The sequence below is a fragment of the Ranitomeya imitator genome, chromosome 4, assembly GCF_032444005.1.
Source record: "Ranitomeya imitator isolate aRanImi1 chromosome 4, aRanImi1.pri, whole genome shotgun sequence".
NCBI classification, from domain to species: domain Eukaryota; kingdom Metazoa; phylum Chordata; class Amphibia; order Anura; family Dendrobatidae; genus Ranitomeya; species Ranitomeya imitator.
The window spans coordinates 4,278,188-4,298,296 of record NC_091285.1 but is presented as its reverse complement, the minus strand read 5'-3'; the positions used below and the strand labels follow the sequence as shown (position 1 = coordinate 4,298,296).

General features: G+C 49.4%; 1 protein-coding gene across 1 annotated transcript in view; it reads left to right on the top strand.

Annotated features, from left to right (window-relative positions):
- The window catches only part of ST8SIA1 (ST8 alpha-N-acetyl-neuraminide alpha-2,8-sialyltransferase 1), a 73,282-nt gene that overhangs the window by 38,287 nt on the left and 14,886 nt on the right, over positions 1 to 20,109 (top strand). The gene's annotated exons all lie outside the window — the stretch shown is intronic.

Genomic DNA, 20,109 nt, shown 5'->3' with positions numbered 1-20,109 from the left:
GGTCCAGGAATCCAAATCCTTGTTGTCTGCACCATCGTCTTAGCCAGTTGTTTGCATCAAGGATCCTGTTCCATCTCCTGGTGCCATGCCCGTCTACTGGAAGGATAGAAGAAAAAACTACCTGTGCATCCAGTTCCTTTACTTTCTTCCCCAACTCTTCAAAGTCCTTGCAGATTGTCGGGGTGTTTTGTAGAGAATCTTATGTTCCTGTTATCTAGTTGTGCGCCCCAGAGCTCTACTGCAGCTACGATCGCAAAGACTTCTAGCAGGGCTGGGTCGCGGCCCCAGTCGGCTGTGGCCCATAAAGCTGGCCAGCTCGCTTTGCACCATTGGTCTTGGTAGATTGCCACAAACCTGTCTCTGAGATTTCCTCTCGCTGCTAGTCCTAGCTCTTTGCTTAGTGTCTATCGAGACATGAGGCAAGTATGGCCGTTGTAGGAATTTAGGAATGTTTTCCAGACTAGCAAGACTTCCTTCAGTGTGCGAGTAAGCCTAATTCTATGGCCTGGCTGGGAGATTCCCTTCGTCGCCAGCGATAGTCGGCGTGAAAAGGTTCTGCCCACCGGCATTACGCGGCAATCGAAATTGAGCAAACCTAGCAGGGACTGCATCTGTTGGAGGGTGACTTTTTTAACCCTGCAGAAATCTTCAACCATTTGCAGAGTTTTTTGCAATTTATCCTCTGGCAATCTAAAAACCATTGCGTTGGTGTCTATCTCTATGCCGAGGAAAGGCAGCACACGCCGAAGTGACTGGTTAGAAATGTAAATTTTTAGAGGAGGAAATAGCAAAACTTAGAGTCTTTTGGCCCGACGAACAAGAAATCGTCGAGGTAATGAACCGACGAATTGCTGCCGGTTTCGTAACGCACTACCCAGTCAAGAAAAGTTCTGAAAAGCTCGAAATAGTGACAGGAGATGGAGCAGCCCATCAGTAGGCACATGTCAAAGTAGAAGAGCTGGTCCACCTTACAATCTAACAGGTGGAAGCACTCGGGGTGAAAGGGCAATAGGCAGAATGCTGACTTTATGTCTGATTTTGCCAGCAGGGCGCCGGGCCTGGCTGTTCGCACGAGCTCGACCGCCCTGTCAAATGAAGTGTAGGTTACTGATGCTTCTTCTGGGAATATCGCATCGTTAACCGAATCGCCTTTAGGGTATGAGAGGTGATGGATTAACCAATATTTTCCCGGTTCTTTTTTAGGGACGATGCCCAGGGGTGAGATTCTAAAATTTCTGAATGGCAGCGATGTAAATGGGCCCGCCATCCTGCCTAGTTCTATCTCTTTTTGAATTTTTTCCCATAGGATCTCGGGGAATTCACGAGCAGATTTCAGATTATTCGCCGATTTCGGGGTGCGACTAAAGTTCAAGGGTTTAAAGAAACCGCCTCTCTATTGGGGTAGAGGCTTAGCCAGGAGCCCATTGCGGTGATGATCACCGGGGTTACGCCTTGCAGGTGCTTAGCGCGTACATCTTGCTGCAGGGTGTCTGCCTCCGCAGGCGGAGCAGTCGTGTTTATATCTACAGGCCCCATGGAAGCGGCAGTACCCCTCGTTATACAGCAAGCAGGCCCCTGGTCTCCGTACGACCACTGAATATTGGCCTGCTGTGACTGGGTAATTAGTGGCCGACGAAGAAAAGGGAGGTTGTTTTTGGGATAGCATAAGACGCAACCAAACATCCGTCGTTTTAATGCCCCAGCCTAGGTCGGGTTGCATGGCAAGCCGCCTGCGGAATTCTTCGTTGTACCGCCTCCACGCTGACCCGCCGTGAGACTTATATGAGTTATATACTAGGTCCTGGTATATGAATAGCTCGAAACAGCGTTCTGGGTGTTTTTGACCCATAATGCAGCCTAAGACTGCAAAGGCCTGAAGCCAGTTGTTCATGGTTTGCACAATTTTCGGTCTGTTTCTTTCATATCCTGCCCTCCGCTCTTTATCTACCGATTGTTGGTCTTCTGACAATAGTGACCATATATCCAAGTAATTGTTATCCCATATTTTCTGTTTTATCTCTGGATCTACGTGTGTACCTAGGGGACTAATTCCGCAGAAAAAATGCGTCTTTGTGAAGTCTAGCTGATTGAGCTGTCCTTGTGTCAGTTGGTCCGGCAGGGCGAGACAGCTGGTGGACCAGCGCCCTGATAGTGGATGCTAATTCTCCTTCCCCTGTGATGTGTATGGCGTGGTGCTCGCTGAATTTAGAGCTCTTACCGCTGTCTGACGCAGGCCGAGTGTCTCCCGTGGTGGAGGGACTCCGACTCCCGTCGTAGCGACGACTTGTTGGCGGGAAGCCCAGGGAGGTGGAGATGGGGTTCCCTGGCCGGTAGGTGATGCCGCTGCACGTGGTTGTATACAGCCGTGTGCCGGGGCTAGATTGCCTCTTCCGATGTGGTGGTGCATCGTTGATGTTGGCCAGTAGCCCGGGGACATGAGGGTGGGTATCACCTGCCGACAGCCGAGGCTGGAGCACGTGACAGCGATGGCTCGTCGTGTGCCTGAGCAGTTACCGCTGATGGTGTAGCTCCAGCCCTGTTGATGGATCCTCAGGGTGACCGCCGTCTTCTACGGTACCGCCTATCGTGGCACTCGGAACTGTCGGACCGTCCCGATGAGGATGGTGAGCGCCATCTAGCGGACCGGGACCTGTGGTGGTACGTATGCGCGCTGCGTCTGTGCCGATAAGGAGAGTGGTGGGAATTAGAGGGACAGTGATCGTAATGTTGGGAGACTTTGGAGGAGGATGGGGACGGTCTGCGGCATATACGCCTGTGACTGTCGTGGTTAGGGGATGTGACGGAGGCGCGCTGGCTGTGTGTCATAACTGGTGGTGTGGGGCGTGGTGACAGCGTTGACGATAAAGTGGCGACATTAGCTGCAAGGGGTGTGCTGGAAAGGACCGGGGAGGGTGTGTTAAACAGATCAATTTGCGTCTGCGTGTATGGGGGTGTCGGCGGTGCACCGTTTATTAGTGGTGTGTACGTGTTGCGTGCGACCGTGCTTGTGTTATACTGTAATGGTTGCGGAGCGCGCTGGTCGGTCGAGATGGACTGATCAGTGCGCTCTGTGACCGCGTTCCTGGGTGAAAGGCCTGACCCCAGGGCCCCGTGCAGGCATTGCAGCTATGCCTGCCGGAAGGACGTTGTGGGCCAGGCTGCGGCTGGCGGATGGTCTGTGCTGGGGCGGCGGGTGGATGAGCGGGACCTGGCTTGGAGGGCTAGGGAGTGCTGCCTGTGAGGCGCACCTCCGAACGATTTGGTGGGCTGGGGCCCCGCAGGCTAGCGCTGTGCTAGCAGTGAGTGCAGGGGCGGAAGTGGGCGGGGCGTGATGGTGGCGGGCCAGCATCAGGGAGGAAAGGCTCTCTGACGCTGCAGGGCACCTGCAGCGCGCCCGGGCTGGCTGGCCGCGCCACACCCCGTTCCTGCTGAGTGACTGGCGTGCCGCAGAGGCAACTGAGGCGGCGGGCGGTCCCTCGCCTGCCTGCACAGCGCCCGGGCCTGCAGGGAGGAAGTAGGGCCGTAAGTGGGCGAGTCTCTCCAGGCTCGCACTGTGCTCTGGGCGACAGGTCCGGCCTGCATTGTGGGCGGGGCTTCCTCCACATGTGTCGGGCCCCAGTCTGCAAAACAGGGACCGGAAGCGATGGTGCCTGTGTCACAATTCACACCGGGACTGTCACCCCCCCACGTCACGGATCGGGGTGACTTTAGGCCAACAGACGGCTATCACATGTGCAGGGGGCTTATCTTAGTTATCGCTCCACTGCTACAATGTGATGGAAAAACACACACAAGGCTATTGACCTCTTAGTTTACAGCGGGGGCTTATTTTAGATATCCCACTGCTCTTCAATATATCACGAACTGCAGGGATTTATATATATCCCGCTTTACAGTTCTGCTTGAACTTGCAGCTCTCTGGCGCCCCCTTACCCTCAGGTCAGATTAGGCACTGCACCTAGGGTAATTAGTCGCTAGAAAGGCTGCCTGCTATGCACTGGCTATGGGGCACGCTGCAGCGAAGCGATTTAACTACTCCCACTCAGGCAGGAACAATAATTATCAACGCCGCAGTCGCTACAACGACTCCCAAAGGCACTGTACAAGGTATGCTGCCACCAGCTCCGATTAAACGGGTCCGAAGCTAACCCAAAACAGTAGCGTAATTTCCTTCAGAAGACTTAGGGTACGTTTTAGAGCAGAAGAACGATTCTAGTATATTAAATATTATACTCCATAAAAGATTTTAAGGCAGTGTTTATAAAAAGGCATATAAAGATTTTACAAAAGAGACAATTGAAAATATGTAGAAGGTAATTATAAAAATAACAGGGGTTAAATGAGAAATTAACACTTACATGTGTTCAGGTCATTTCAGGCAAAACCAGGCTAGTGAGCGGAGCTCCCAAATGTCCCAATGCATCAGGACTGGCAGTGAGGGCTCCTCAAATCAGACTCAGACAGACTCTGAAGACTGGGTAAAGTGGAGTCACTTAAATAACAACAGCCTCGTGACATCACTAACAGGGCTGGTTTCCTCAGACCCTCCTATCTCTTCAGTCTTACTAAATTTAACACAAGTTTGTCTAATGCCTGTATCTCCGCTACAGAACATGTCAGAATCATAACACACCCAGCATTCATCTTGTATTAACATTGGCGTTCTAATGAGGCCAAATTTGGGCTTGATGGGATGCATAGTTCCAGGGAAATCCGTACTTTTTTACCTGTTGGAATTAGAGGCTAGCGCTTACAGTGGTGGATAGATGCGCCAATGGACTTTAGCAATATGTACTTTATTTTCCTAGCCCAAATCGCTGGCCCAGAATCTTACAAGATTAAGAGAAAGAGCCTTATGTTTTAAAAGGGAGATCAGACCAGTTTCAGCTGGTACAACTGTCTATGCATCTATACTGATCGTAAAAATTCCTTTGGGAGGGGCATGAGGGGTTTGGGAGCTGAAAGTCAGGAATTTGCAGCAAGAAGCAATAAAAGCTCTTCTACACCCATTGAATAGAAAATCTAAACCCTGAAGTAAAGGGGGGTCAATGCCCACAGTATGGTGCTAGCAGGCAAGAGAAACTAAGCTTATATACATTTTCCTCACAGCCTGGCACCGGCGGGCTTGATGAATGGGCACCTTGCGGCTGGCAGCGGGGCCCAGTGAAGATGTCACGACTCCCGCCGCGCCCCCCCCGGAGCCATGCGTGGGGCAGAGGAGGGAGCATGGCGACATGGAAGCGCCGGCTCCCCGCCGACGCATAGGCGTTCCAGAGGGTCAGCCGGGAGAAAGAGGAAGGAACTGACCCCGGCACCTGGATTTAACCCTTGTGGGTGTGGACGGACGCCCCTTCCTCTCTCTTCCCGTTGGTCAGCTGGGCGTCCCAATTAGTGCATCACCTCGGGGAGTAGTGAGAGGGGGGAATTGGCACTGCACGGTGTTTACTATTAGCTTTTTTCCATAAGGGGCTCTGCAGTCCGAGGCACATTCCCTATGCGGTACCGTGCCTGCCACTCCTGCCCCCCATTTCTATCAGTCCTGCCCCCCTTTCTGTCAGTCTTGCCCCCTTTCTGTTAGTCCTGGCCTCCCTTTCTTTCCGTCCTGGCCTCCCTTTCTTTCAGTCCTGCCCCCTTCTATAAATCCTGGCCCCTCTATCTGTCAGTCCTGCCCCCCTCTGAGGTCTGCCCCCTCTTTCCGTCAGTCCTGCCCCTCCTATCAGTCCTGCCCCTCCTTTTCTCAGTCCTGCCCCCCCTTTCTGTCAGTCCCGACCACCCTTTATCAGTCCTGCCCCCCTTTCTATCAGTCCTGCCCCCCTTTATCAGTCCTGCCCCCTTTCTATCAGTCCTGGGCCCTCTTTCTCAGTCCTGCCCCCCCTCATATCAGTCCTGTCCCCCTTTTATCAGTCCTGCCCCCTTTCAATCAGTCCTGCCCCCTCTTTCTCAGTCCTGCCCCCCTTTCTGTCAGTCCTGCCCCCCTTTCTATCAGTCCTGCCCCCTTTCTATCAGTCCTGCCCCCTCTTTCTCAGTCCTGCTCCCCCTTTCTGTCAGTCCTCCCCCCCCTTTCTATCAGTCCTGCCCCCCCTTTCTGTCGTTCTTGCCCCCCATCTCGTTAGCGCTCTGGTCTGTGGTCGCCTTCTTCTTCCTCGATGATCAGTGAAGCGTCGTCTGGACACAATGGACACAATGTTCCGCATTCATTGCGCCGCTCCACATGTTTCCTTATTATATGGGGTCACCTCGTCTGACCCTGGGGCCCCGGACCCTGCGTTCATAGAATCATCATCATAGAAGCTCCCGGGGCCCCGGACCCTGCGTTCATAGAATCATCATCATAGAAGCTCCTGGGGCCCCGGACCCTGCGTTCATAGAATCATCATCATAGAAGCTCCCGGGGCCCCGGACCCTACATTCATAGAATCATCATCATAGAAGCTCCCGGGGCCCCGGACCCTGCGTTCATAGAATCATCATCATAGAAGCTCCCGGGGCCCCGGACCCTGCGTTCATAAAATCATCATCATAGAAGCTCCCGGGGCCCCGGACCCTGCGTTCATAGAATCATCATCATAGAAGCTCCCGGGGCCCCGGACCCTGCGTTCATAGAATCATCATCATCATAGAAGCTCCCGGGGCCCCGGACCCCGCGTTCATAGAATCATCATCATAGAAGCTCCCGGGGCCCCGGACCCTGCGTTCATAGTATCATCATCATAGAAGCTCCCGGGGCCCCGGACCCTGCGTTCATAGAATCATCATCATAGAAGCTCCCGGGGCCCCGGACCCTGCGTTCATAGAATCATCATCATAGAAGCTCCCGGGGCCCCGGACCCTGCGTTCATAGAATCATCATCATAGAAGCTCCCGGGGCCCCGGACCCTGCGTTCATAGAATCATCATCATCATAGAAGCTCCCGGGGCCCCGGACCCCGCGTTCATAGAATCATCATCATAGAAGCTCCCGGGGCCCCGGACCCTGCGTTCATAGTATCATCATCATAGAAGCTCCCGGGGCCCCGGACCCTGCATTCATAGAATCATCATAGAAGCTCCCGGGGCCCCGGACCCTGCATTCATACAATCATCATAGAAGCTCCCGGGGCCCCGGACCCTGCATTCATAGAATCATCATAGAAGCTCCCGGGGCCCCGGACCCTGCATTCATACAATCATCATAGAAGCTCCCGGGGCCCCGGACCCTGCATTCATAGAATCATCATCGTAGAAGCTCCCGGGGCCCCGGACCCTGCGTTCATAGTATCATCATCGTAGAAGCTCCCGGGGCCCCGGACCCTGCATTCATAGAATCATCATCGTAGAAGCTCCCGGGGCCCCGGACCCTGCATTCATAGAATCATCATCATAGAAGCTCCCGGGGCCCCGGACCCTGCATTCATAGAATCATCATAGAAGCTCCCGGGGCCCCGGACCCTGCATTCATAGAATCATCATAGAAGCTCCCGGGGCCCCGGACCCTGCATTCATAGAATCATCATCGTAGAAGCTCCCGGGGCCCCGGACCCTGCGTTCATAGTATCATCATCGTAGAAGCTCCCGGGGCCCCGGACCCTGCATTCATAGAATCATCATCGTAGAAGCTCCCGGGGCCCCGGACCCTGCATTCATAGAATCATCATAGAAGCTCCCGGGGCCCCGGACCCTGCATTCATAGAATCATCATAGAAGCTCCCGGGGCCCCGGACCCTGCATTCATAGAATCATCATCTTAGAAGCTCCCGGGGCCCCGGACCCTGCGTTCATAGAATCATCATCTTAGAAGCTCCCGGGGCCCCGGACCCTGCGTTCATAGAATCATCATCATAGAAGCTCCCGGGGCCCCGGACCCTGCGTTCATAGAATCATCATCATAGAAGCTCCCGGTGCCCCGGACCCTGCATTCATAGAATCATCATCATAGAAGCTCCCGGTGCCCCGGACCCTGCATTCATAGAATCATCATCATAGAAGCTCCCGGGGCCCCGGACCCTGCATTCATAGAATCATCATCAGAGAAGGGAAAGAGAGTGAGGGATGCCATTCCTGTGATGTCATAGTGGGTGTGGCCAGGAGTAAAATGTTAATGAGGAAAGGTAGGAATAGTGGGTGTGACAAGGAGTAATATGGTAATGAGGGGTAGGAATAGTGGGTGTGGCCCGGAGTAACATAGTAATGAGGAGGGTTAGGAATAGTGGGTGTAACCAGGAGTAATATGGTAATGAGAAGGGGGTAGGTGTGATCAGGAGTAATATGGTAATGAGGAGGGGTAGGAATAATAGGTGTGGCCAGAAGCAATATGGTAATGAGGAGGGGTAGGAATAGTTGATGTAATCAAGAGTAATATGGTAATGAGGAGGGGTAGCAATAGTGGGTGTGATCAGGAGTAATATGGTAATGAGAAGGAGTAGGAATAGTAGGTGTGGCCAGGAGCAATATAGTAATGAGGAGTAGGACTAGTGGGTGTGACCAGGAGTAATATGGTAATGAGAAGGAGTAGGAATAGTAGGTGTGGCCAGGCGCAATATGGTAATGAGGAGGGGTAGGAATAGTGGGTGTGACCAGGAGCAATATGGTAATGAGGAGGGGTAGAAATAGTGGGTGTGACCAGGAGCAATATGGTAATGAGGAGGGGTAGGAATAGTAGGTGTGGCCAGGAGCAATATGGTAATGAGGAGGGGTAGGAATAGTGGGTGTGACCAGGAGCAATATGGTAATGAGGAGGGGTAGGAATAGTAGGTGTGGCCAGGAGCAATATGGTAATGAGGAGGGGTAGGAATAGTGGGTGTGATCAGCAGTAATATGGTAATGAGGAGGGGTAGGAATAGTAGGTGTGGCCAGGAGCAATATGGTAATGAGGAGGGGTAGGAATAGTAGGTGTGACCAGGAGCAATATGGTAATGAGGAAGGGTAGGAATAGTAGGTGTGACCAGGAGCAATATGGTAATGAGGAGGGGTAGGAATAGTGGGTGTGATCAGGAGTAATATGGTAATGAGGAGGGGTAGGAATAGTGGGTGTGTCCAGATGTAATATGGTAATGAGGAGGGGTAGGAATAGTAGGTGTGGCCAGGAGCAATATGGTAATGAGGAGGGGTAGGAATAGTGGGTGTGGCCAGGAGTAATATGTTAATGAGGGGTAGGAATAATGGGTGTGGCTAGGAGTAATATGGTAATGAGGAGAGGTAGGAATAGTGGTTGTGGCCAGGAGTAATATGGTAATGAGGAGGGATAGGAATAGTGGGTGTGGCCAGAAGTAATATGGTAATGAGGAGGGATAGGAATAGTGGCAGGATGTGAATCAGGTGAGTGGCCATTTAAGATGGATCACATGATGGTGGCAGATGAGCTGATACATGCGGGATGAACCAATAATGATAGGTGCGGGGGGTTCACGGCCGTCACTGAGCAGACCTGGGATGTGACGGATGGAATGCGGGGTGACGCCGTGGCTCCAGCAGCTCCTCCGCCAGCGCTATTTATATCCTGAGCAGAGGGGCCAGCTTGGGGGGCCGACATCTGAGTGGCCCCTGATTACAGCTATGGTGGCGCACTGTAATTGTGGGTAGAGGAACCTCGGCAGATGACCCTGCTGTAACTAAAAAATGTCTCTACAAAGACCAGCACTGATAATACCGCCATATAGTGGTAGATACCGGTGCTACAGAACATACAGTACAGACCAAAAGTTTGGACACACCTTCTCATTTAAAGATTTTTCTGTATTTTCATGACTATGAAAATTGTACATTCACACTGAAGGCATCAAAACTATGAATTATCACATGTGGAATTATATACTTAACAAAAAAGTGTGAAACAACTGAAAATATGTCTTATATTCTAGGTTCTTCAAAGTAGCCACCTTTTGCTTTGATGACTGCTTTGCACACTCTTGGCATTCTCTTGATGAGCTTCAAGAGGTAGTCACCGGGAATGGTCTTCCAACAATCTTGAAGGAGTTCCCAGAGATGCTTAGCACTTGTTGGCCCTTTTGCCTTCACTCTGCGGTCCTGCTCACCCCAAACCATCTCGATTTGGTTCAGGTCTGGTGACTGTGGAGGCCAGGTCATCTGGCGTAGCCCCCCATCACTCTCCTTCTTGGTCAAATAGCCCTTACACATCCTGGAGGTGTTTGGGGTCATTGTCCTGTTGAAAAATAAATGATGGTCCAACTAAATGCAAACCGGATGGAATAGCATGCCACTGCAAGATGCTGTGGTAGCCATGCTGGTTCAGTATGCCTTCAATTTTGAATAAATCCCCAACAGTGTCACCAGCAAAGCCCCCCACACCATCACACCTCCTCCTCCATGCTTCACGGTGGGAACCAGGCATGTAGAGTCCATCCGTTCACCTTTTCTGCGTCACACAAAGACACGGTGGTTGGAACCAAAGATCTCAAATTTGGACTCATCAGACCAAAGCACAGATTTCCACTGGTCTAATGTCCATTCCTTGTGTTCTTTAGCCCAAACAAGTCTCTTCTGCTTGTCTGCTTGTTGCCTGTCCTTAGCAGGGGTTTCCTAGCAGCTATTTTACCATGAAGGCTGCTGCACAAAGTCTCCTCTTAACAGTTGTTGTAGAGATGTGTCTGCTGCTAGAACTGTGTGGCACTGACCTGGTCACTAATCTGAGCTGCTGTTAACCTGCGATTTCTGAGGCTGGTGACTCGGATAAACTTATCCTCAGAAGCAGAGGTGACTCTTGGTCTTCCTTTCCTGGGGCGGTCTTCATGTGAGCCAGTTTCTTTGTAGCGCTTGAAGGTTTTGGAAACTGCACTTGGGGACACTTTCAAACTTTTCCCAATTTTTCGGACTGACTGACCTTCATTTCTTAAAGTAATGATGGCCACTCATTTTTCTTTACTTCGCTGCTTTTTTCTTGACATAATACAAATTCTAACAGTCTATTCAGTAGGACTATCAGCTGTGTATCCACCAGACTTCTGCACAACACAACTGATGGTGCCAACCCCATTTATAAGGCAAGAAATCCCACTTATTAAACCTGACAGTGCACACCTGTGAAGTGAAGACCATTCCCGGTGACTACCTCTTGAAGCTCATCAAGAGAATGCCAAGAGCAGTCATCAAAGCAGAAGGTGGCTACTCTGAAGAACCTGGAATATAAGACATAATTTCAGTTGTTTCACACTTTTTTGTTAAGTATATAATTCCACATGTGCTAATTCATAGTTTTGATGCCTTCAGTGTGAATGTACAATTTTCATAGTCATGAAAATACAGAAAAATCTTTAAATGAGAAGGTGTGTCCAAACTTTTGGTCTGTGCTGTATAAGAGATCACAGCACAGTTACAGATGGTGACTTACCGCTGACGTCCTTTCTGATGGAATTGTTCACTTTTCCATCTGGCCCAGACCGACATGACAACTTATCCCAGCCAGGACCCGGCTGCTGAGAATACAACAAAGACAAATTTCACTTATCACCATCTATTCCCGACCTGCACAAACTCCTCATCCTGCTGATACCCCAATACTGAGCCGCTGCTGCCGTTTGTGTCCCTATTACTGCACCTGCTGTGTGGTACGAAAGCAGGAATCCTTTTTCTGCCCCATATAGTAATGCCATCACTGTGCCCTTACATAGTAAAATGACTCCTTTGTGCCCTCACAGTATAATGACCCCCACATTAGCTCCCATGCTGCATAATGACCCCCGCATAATCTCCCACGCTGTATAATGACCCCCGCATTATCTCCCACGCTGTATAATGGCCCCCGCATTATCTCCCATGCTGTATAATGGCCTCTGCATTATCTCCCATGCTGTATAATGGCCTCTGCATTATCTCCCACGCTGTATAATGGCCTCTGCATTATCTCCCACGCTGTATAATGGCCCCCGCATTATCTCCCATGCTGTATAATGGCCCCTGCATTATCTCCCACGCTGAATAATGGCCCCCGCATTATCTCCCACGCTTTATAATGGCCCCCGCATTATCTCCCATGCTGTATAATGGCCCCTGCATTATCTCCCACGCTGTATAATGGCCCCCGCATTATCTCCCATGCTGTATAATGGCCCCTGCATTATCTCCCACGCTGTATAATGGCCCCCGCATTATCTCCCACGCTTTATAATGGCCCCCGCATTATCTCCCATGCTGTATAATGGCCCCTGCATTATCTCCCACGCTGTATAATGGCCCCCGCATTATCTCCCATGCTGTATAATGGCCCCTGCATTATCTCCCACGCTGAATAATGGCCCCCGCATTATCTCCCACGCTTTATAATGGCCCCCGCATTATCTCCCATGCTGTATAATGGCCCCTGCATTATCTCCCACGCTGTATAATGGCCCCCGCATTATCTCCCATGCTGTATAATGGCCCCTGCATTATCTCCCACGCTGTATAATGGCCCCCGCATTATCTCCCACGCTGTATAATGACCCCCGCATAATCTCCCACGCTGTATAATGACCCCCGCATAATCTCCCACGCTGTATAATGACCCCCGCATTATCTCCCACGCTGTATAATGGCCCCCGCATTATCTCCCATGCTGTATAATGGCCTCTGCATTATCTCCCATGCTGTATAATGGCCTCTGCATTATCTCCCACGCTGTATAATGGCCTCTGCATTATCTCCCACGCTTTATAATGGCCCCCGCATTATCTCCCATGCTGTATAATGGCCCCTGCATTATCTCCCATGCTTTATAATGGCCCCCGCATTATCTCCCATGCTGTATAATGGCCCCCGCATTATCTCCCATTCTGTATAATGGCCCCCGCATTATCTGCCATGCTGTATAATGGCCTCCGCATTATCTCCCATGCTGTATAATGGCCTCTGCATTATCCCACGCTGTATAATGGCCCCCGCATTATCTCCCATGCTGTATAATGGCCTCTGCATTATCTCCCACGCTGTATAATGGCCCCCGCATTATCTCCCATGCTGTATAATGGCCCCCGCATTATCTCCCATGCTGTATAATGGCCCCCGCATTATCTCCCACTCTGTATAATGGCCTCCGCATTATCTCCCACGCTGTATAATGGCCCCCGCATTATCTCCCATGCTGTATAATGGCCCCCGCATTATCTCCCACGCTGTATAATGGCCTCCGCATTATCTCCCATGCTCTATAATGACCCTTGCATTATCTCCCATTCTGTATAATGGCCCCCGCATTATCTCCCACGCTGTATAATGGCCTCCGCTTTATCTGCCACGCTTTATAATGGCCATCGCATTATCTCCCATGCTGTATAATGGCCTCCGCATTATCTCCCACGCTGTATAATGGCCCCCGCATTATCTCCCATTCTGTATAATGGCCTCCGCATTATCTCCCATGCTGTATAATGGCCCCCGCATTATCTCCCATTCTGTATAATGGCCTCCGCATTATCTCCCATGCTGTATAATGGCCTCCGCATTATCTCCCACTCTGTATAATGACCCCCGCATTATCTCCCACGCTGTATAATGGCACCCGCATTATCTCCCATGCTGTATAATGGCCCCCGCATTATCTCCCACGCTGTATAATGGCCTCCGCATTATCTCCCACGCTGTATAATGGCCCCTGCATTATCTCCCATGCTGTATAATGGCCCCCGCATTATCTCCCACGCTGTATAATGGCCTCCGCATTATCTCCCATGCTCTATAATGACCCTTGCATTATCTCCCATTCTGTATAATGGCCCCCGCATTATCTCCCACGCTGTATAATGGCCTCCGCTTTATCTGCCACGCTTTATAATGGCCATCGCATTATCTCCCACGCTGTATAATGGCCTCCGCATTATCTCCCACGCTGTATAATGGCCCCCGCATTTTCTCCCATTCTGTATAATGGCCTCCGCATTATCTCCCATGCTGTATAATGGCCCCCGCATTATCTCCCATTCTGTATAATGGCCTCCGCTTTATCTCCCACGCTTTATAATGGCCTCCGCATTATCTCCCATGCTGTATAATGGCCCCCGCATTATCTCCCATTCTGTATAATGGCCTCCGCATTATCTCCCATTCTGTATAATGGCCCCGCATTATCTGCCATGCTGTATAATGGCCTTCGCATTATCTCCCATTCTGTATAATGGCCCCCGCATTATCGCCCACGCTTTATAATGGCCTCCGCATTATCTCCCATTCTGTATAATGGCCCCCGCATTATCTGCCACGCTTTATAATGGCCTCCGCATTATCTCCCATGCTGTATAATGGCCCCCGCATTATCTCCCATTCTGTATAATGGCCCCTGCATTATCTCCCATTCTGTATAATGGCCCCCGCATTATCTCCCATTCTGTATAATGGCCTCCGCATTATCTCCCATTCTGTATAATGGCCCCTGCATTATCTGCCATGCTGTATAATGGCCTTCGCATTATCTCCCATTCTGTATAATGGCCCCCGCATTATCTCCCACGCTTTATAATGGCCTCCGCATTATCTCCCATTCTGTATAATGGCCCCCGCATTATCTGCCACGCTTTATAATGGCCTCCGCATTATCTCCCATGCTGTATAATGGCCCCCGCATTATCTCCCATTCTGTATAATGGCCCCTGCATTATCTCCCATTCTGTATAATGGCCCCCACATTATCTCCCATTCTGTATAATGGCCCCCGCATTATCTCCCATTCTGTATAATGGCCTCTGCATTATCTCCCACGCTGTATAATGGCCTCTGCATTATCTCCCATGCTGTATAATGGCCCCCGCATTATCTCCCACGCTGTATAATGGCCCCCGCATTATCTCCCATGCTGTATAATGGCCTCCGCTTTATCTCCCACGCTGTATAATGGCCTCCGCTTTATCTCCCACGCTGTATAATGGCCTCCGCTTTATCTCCCACGCTGTATAATGGCCTCCGCTTTATCTCCCACGCTGTATAATGGCCTCCGCTTTATCTCCCACGCTGTATAATGGCCTCTGCATTATCTCCCACGCAGTATAATGGCCTCCGCTTTATCTCCCACGCTTTATAATGGCCCCTGCATTATCTCCCACGCTGTATAATGGCCTCCGCTTTATCTCCCATTCTGTATAATGGCCCCCGCATTATTTCCCATGCTGTATAATGGCCTCCGCTTTATCTCCCACGCTTTATAATGGCCTTCGCATTATCTCCCATGCTGTATAATGGCCCCTGCATTATCTCCCATGCTGTATAATGGCCCCCGCATTATCTCCCATGCTGTATAATGGCCCCCGCATTATCTCCCATGCCTTAGATTCCGGTTTCTGTCCGTTCCTGGCTGTCGGCTGCTCCTTGCACAGTCCTGACAAATCGCTAAATAGAAGAAAATAGAAACAGCCTGTGGATGTGTACAGAGGCCGATGTATGGGTACAGCCCCCTGAAGACCCCAAAGAGGGAAACGGAAAGGAGGGAACCACAAGAAAGAGCAGAGGTAGAATATTACCAATCTAAAGAAGAAAGTACACCCCCTGGCTCGTCTGTTCCTCTCTTTTTGCCTTTCTCCCCCTTTGGGGGTCTTGTTGTGTACACTCAGTATATGTTCAGGGGTCTGCACCCATATGTGACTTTCTATACGCACCTACTGGCTGTTTCTATTTTCTTCTGTCTGGCCATTTATCATATATCATATATATACAGCCTCAACTTTAAAAAAAAAAAAAGGTTTTCTAATGGGGTCTTTGTGTTTACCACCATGAATTTACTGATATGAGAACATACAGTGGTCTGATAGGACCCCGACCCGGCTATAGGACTGCAACACATTATATATATATATATATATATATATATATATATATATATATATAGAGGAGACATATACCGTCATCTGTGGGGTCCTGCAGCCGGGGTCACGTCTATCAGTGCACCTCATTACCGGCCAGTCTTGTCAGTATATATATATACCTTAGATTTACTGATATGATCATACAGACACTGGTGTGATAGGACCCCAACCTCGGCTATAGGACCGCATCACTATATATATATACAGTATATATATCCTGTAGTCAGGGTCCTATGACACCAGTGTCTGTATGATCCTATCAGTAAATCCAAGGTACATACAGCTCTGGCAAAAATGAAGAGACCCCTGCAGAATGTTCAGTTTGTCTGATTTTCCTCTTTATATTTTAGAGTAAGATGTAAATTGTTCTTTTATTCTGTGAACTACTGACAACGTCTCCGAAGTTCCAAGCAATAGATTTTGTATTTATTTTCTGAAAATGAGAAATGGTCAAAATAACAAAAAATTGTGTGGTGATGAGAGTTCATCCTTGTTCTCAGTTTCTGCCCTGTCTCCCCCACATACAGACCCCCAGTTGGACATTTGGTACAAATAATTAGGTACACCACATTAGAAGTGACGCAGCTGAAAGTACCTGGGATCTTGTAGTCCTGATGTGAGTTGTGATCTTTATCTTGTCCGTGGTCATTATAAATGGACGGGTTTTACATTTTTGCTGATGGAGAGGACAGGGAGCTTCTGACAATGATGCTTCTTAGATTTGGGGGCTGCCTAAAACACAGTAGTGGGGGGTCTGGAAATATGGATTGTATTCCGGCATCTTTTTGTAGTAAAGGTTATAATTTCCATGCAGCTCCCCTCAGCACCTCCAGATTTGGATTGTAGGTGACCACTAGAGGCTCCCGGTTATTTTGTTCTTTAGCTTTGTAATGTAGCAGGTGATTCCTTGATATTCCGGTGGTTCTTGTGATCTGGTTTTCAATTGTTCTTGGATGGTCGCCCTGATTCAAGAAGGTCTTTCTGAGGCGACCAAGGTGTTCATCCCTATCCATGGGGTTGGGACATATACGATTGTATCTGATGGCTTGGCTGTAGACAATGGAGTTTATGTGTTTTGGATGGAAACTGTCCCATTTAAGGTATGTTGGACGGTCGATTGGCTTCTGATACAGGGATGTCTCTATTTTATTGTTCTGCAGCTTAATGATGGCGTCCAAAAAGTAAATTTCAGTGCAGGAGTGGTTGAGTGTCAAGTTGATGGTGGGATGAAATTGATTAAACTGTTCATGGAACGTCTTCAGCTGCGGCTCAGACTCCGTCCAGATGATTAAAATATCATCAATGTACCGGTAGTAGGCCAGAGGCCTGATGGGGCATGAGGACAAAGTCGCTTCCAAGCTTGGCCATGATAAGATTTGCATACTGTGGGGCCATTTTACTTCCCATTGCTCTGCCAGTCTCCTGTAGATGGATCTTCTTGTCAAACTCAAAGTAATTGTGGATGAGCATGAATTTTATAAGTTTCACCACAGAATTTGCATCAGTCCCTGCATTTTCCAGGAAGAATTTGTAGGCATTTAATCCATCCTGGTGTGGGATATTGGAGTACAGAGATTCCACATCCATGGTGGCCAGGATGGTTCCTTATGGTAGAAGATCTATTGCTGATAGTTTATTCAATAGGTCAGTTGTGTCCTGAATGAAGCTGGGTGTCTCCTTTACCAGGGGTTTAATAATACCCTCTACCCATCCAGATACCTGCTCAGTAAGGTGCCCACACATGAGATAATTGGGCTTCCTGGGTTTCCAGATTTTTGGATTTTGGGAAGCATGTAGAATGTCCCTGTTCTTGGACTTTCTGGTATCAGGTCATCGGCTCTTACGGATTCGTCTTTAGTTCCTTGTAATAGTCCTGTGTAGGTTCCTGTAGTAGCGTGTGTCCATAAGTCGTCTGTTTGCTTCCCTCATATAGTCTGATGTGTTCATCATGACTACTGCACCTCCCTTGTCCGCAGGTTTGATGATGATTTCTGTATGGCCTTCCTCTCCTGGGCACTGATGTTGGATGCTTGTCTCCTGTTAGTATCTATGATGGTGGATTTTATCAAATGTCTGAAGGAGTCTATATAGTTATCCAAATGAGGGTTGCGTCCAGGTGGTGTCGTCCAGTCTGACCTCTTCTTTGTTGTTAGGATCCATTTTCCATCAGTCCAGGTGGGTTCTGAATCTTCTATATCATAGAAATATTCCCTCAGGCCATTTATAATGACCACGGACAAGATAAAGATCACAACTCACATCAGGACTACAAGATCCCAGGTACTTTCAGCTGCGTCACTTCTAATGTGGTGTACCTAATTATTTGTACTAAATGTCCAACTGGGGGTCTGTATGTTGGGGAGATAGGGCAGAAACTGAGAACAAGAATGAACTCTCATCACCACACAATAAGAGAAAAAAGAATGGATCTACCTGTGGCCAAACATTTCTGTATGTCTGATCACAGCACCATGGACATGAGATTACTGGTATTAAAGGGTAACTTCAAATCACAGAGAGACAGAAGAGTCTGGGAATATAAACTGATGACGACCTTTGACACTCTCAGTGCAGGAATGAATGTGTCGCATGGATTTATGTCTTTTTACATCAACTAAGGAATTTGCTCCTCAGACCTTGTGGGGTCATCACAACACAGAACCAGACCCCAATCAGAGGACAATAAAACATTCACACTCCTTATCTATGAACTGCTCCAATATCTATGAACATAACTGTTTATCACTCACATAATGGTGGTTCTGCTTCACGTCACCTGTCTTATCTATGGCATTATTCTGTGCTGTGTATAAATATGTGATTCTTAAGAATTTGTTTTAGTCTATGACTGATGAAGAGACTGTGTAGTCTCGAAAGCTGCAATTTGTTACCATCTTTTCAGTTCGCCATTAAAAGGTATCAGCCACTGAGGACTCTCAATTCTAAATATGTTTCTATCTACTGGCTAACACGGTACTAAGATATATATCTATTCTTCCTATATATATATTATTATTTTTTTTTTCATATATCCTCATTTGTGGGGTCCGCAGCCGGGGTCACATCTATCAGTGCCCATTACCAACCAGTTTAGTCTGTCTGTCTGAGGCACCATGAGATTTATGGCAGCTGCTTTGAAGTGTTTTACAGATCGGCTGATGCGCGGGGACTCGCACTGACAGTGACCCGAGCTGTGTAAGCAGGCGCCATAAATCTACTGTGCCTCAGAAGAGCTGTGTAAGCAGCCGCCATAAATCTACTGTGCCTCAGAAGAGCTGTGTAAGCAGCCGCCATAAATCTACTGTGCCTCAGAAGAGCTGTGTAAGCAGCCGCCATAAATCTACTGTGCCTCAGAAGAGCTGTGTAAGCAGCCGCCATAAATCTACTGTGCCTCAGAAATGGCAGCTACAGCACAGGAATCCCGGGGTCTTATCAGGAGGGAGCCTCGTCCTGCCAACTCCTCCCTGCACGGTGCAGACACCTCCGGCTTTTACTTACAGCATTATTTTTATTATGTGTCCTGTGCTGCTTCTCTCTGGAGGGAAGAAACGTCGTGCGTCCTGACTTCTCTGCAGCAGGACGCTCAGCGTGCAATGTGCTTGTGTCTGCTGTATAGTGGAGGCAGCAGGTACAGTTCCAGCACCTAGCGTCCCGGAGGGTATATGCTCCCCTGTCCTCCTCTGCCTCTCCCCGCCGCGGTACTGCAGGGAGTTCATGTCTCCTACTCTACCACAGACTTAACTATAACAGAGAGCTGTGCACGCTCATATAATTAATGGTAGTGTAGCTCCGGGTGGGCCCCTGTGATCGGTGGGCCCTGGGCGACCGCACCCTCTGCCCCCTGGTGGCTATGCTACTGACTGGTGAACATCACTGATCTATACCCGATTCATGCGGCCCCCGTATGTCCCACCATGGCGGGGCCCAGCACCTAATGTCACTATGGATAACACCAGAATCTCGGCACAGCGCTGGTTATGCCGGGTGACTGGCGGGGGAACTGGAAACAGCACTGATACAATGTAACCACAGATTAACCCCTCGTTCTGATAGACGAGCAGCTGTGGGACCGGAGCCGCCTGACCAATCTCATCCATCTGTCATGTGACCTCCAGAGCTGCACTCACTATTCTGCTGTTACATCGTGTCTTATCCTCCAGTCACTTCCAGAGCTGCACTCACTATTCTGCTGTTACATCGTGTCTTATCCTCCAGTCACCTCCAGAGCTGCACTCACTATTCTGCTGTTACATCGTGTCTTATCCTCCAGTCACCTCCAGAGCGGCAGTCACTGTTCTGCTGTTACATCGTATCTTATCCCCCAGTCACCTCCAGAGCTGCACTCACTATT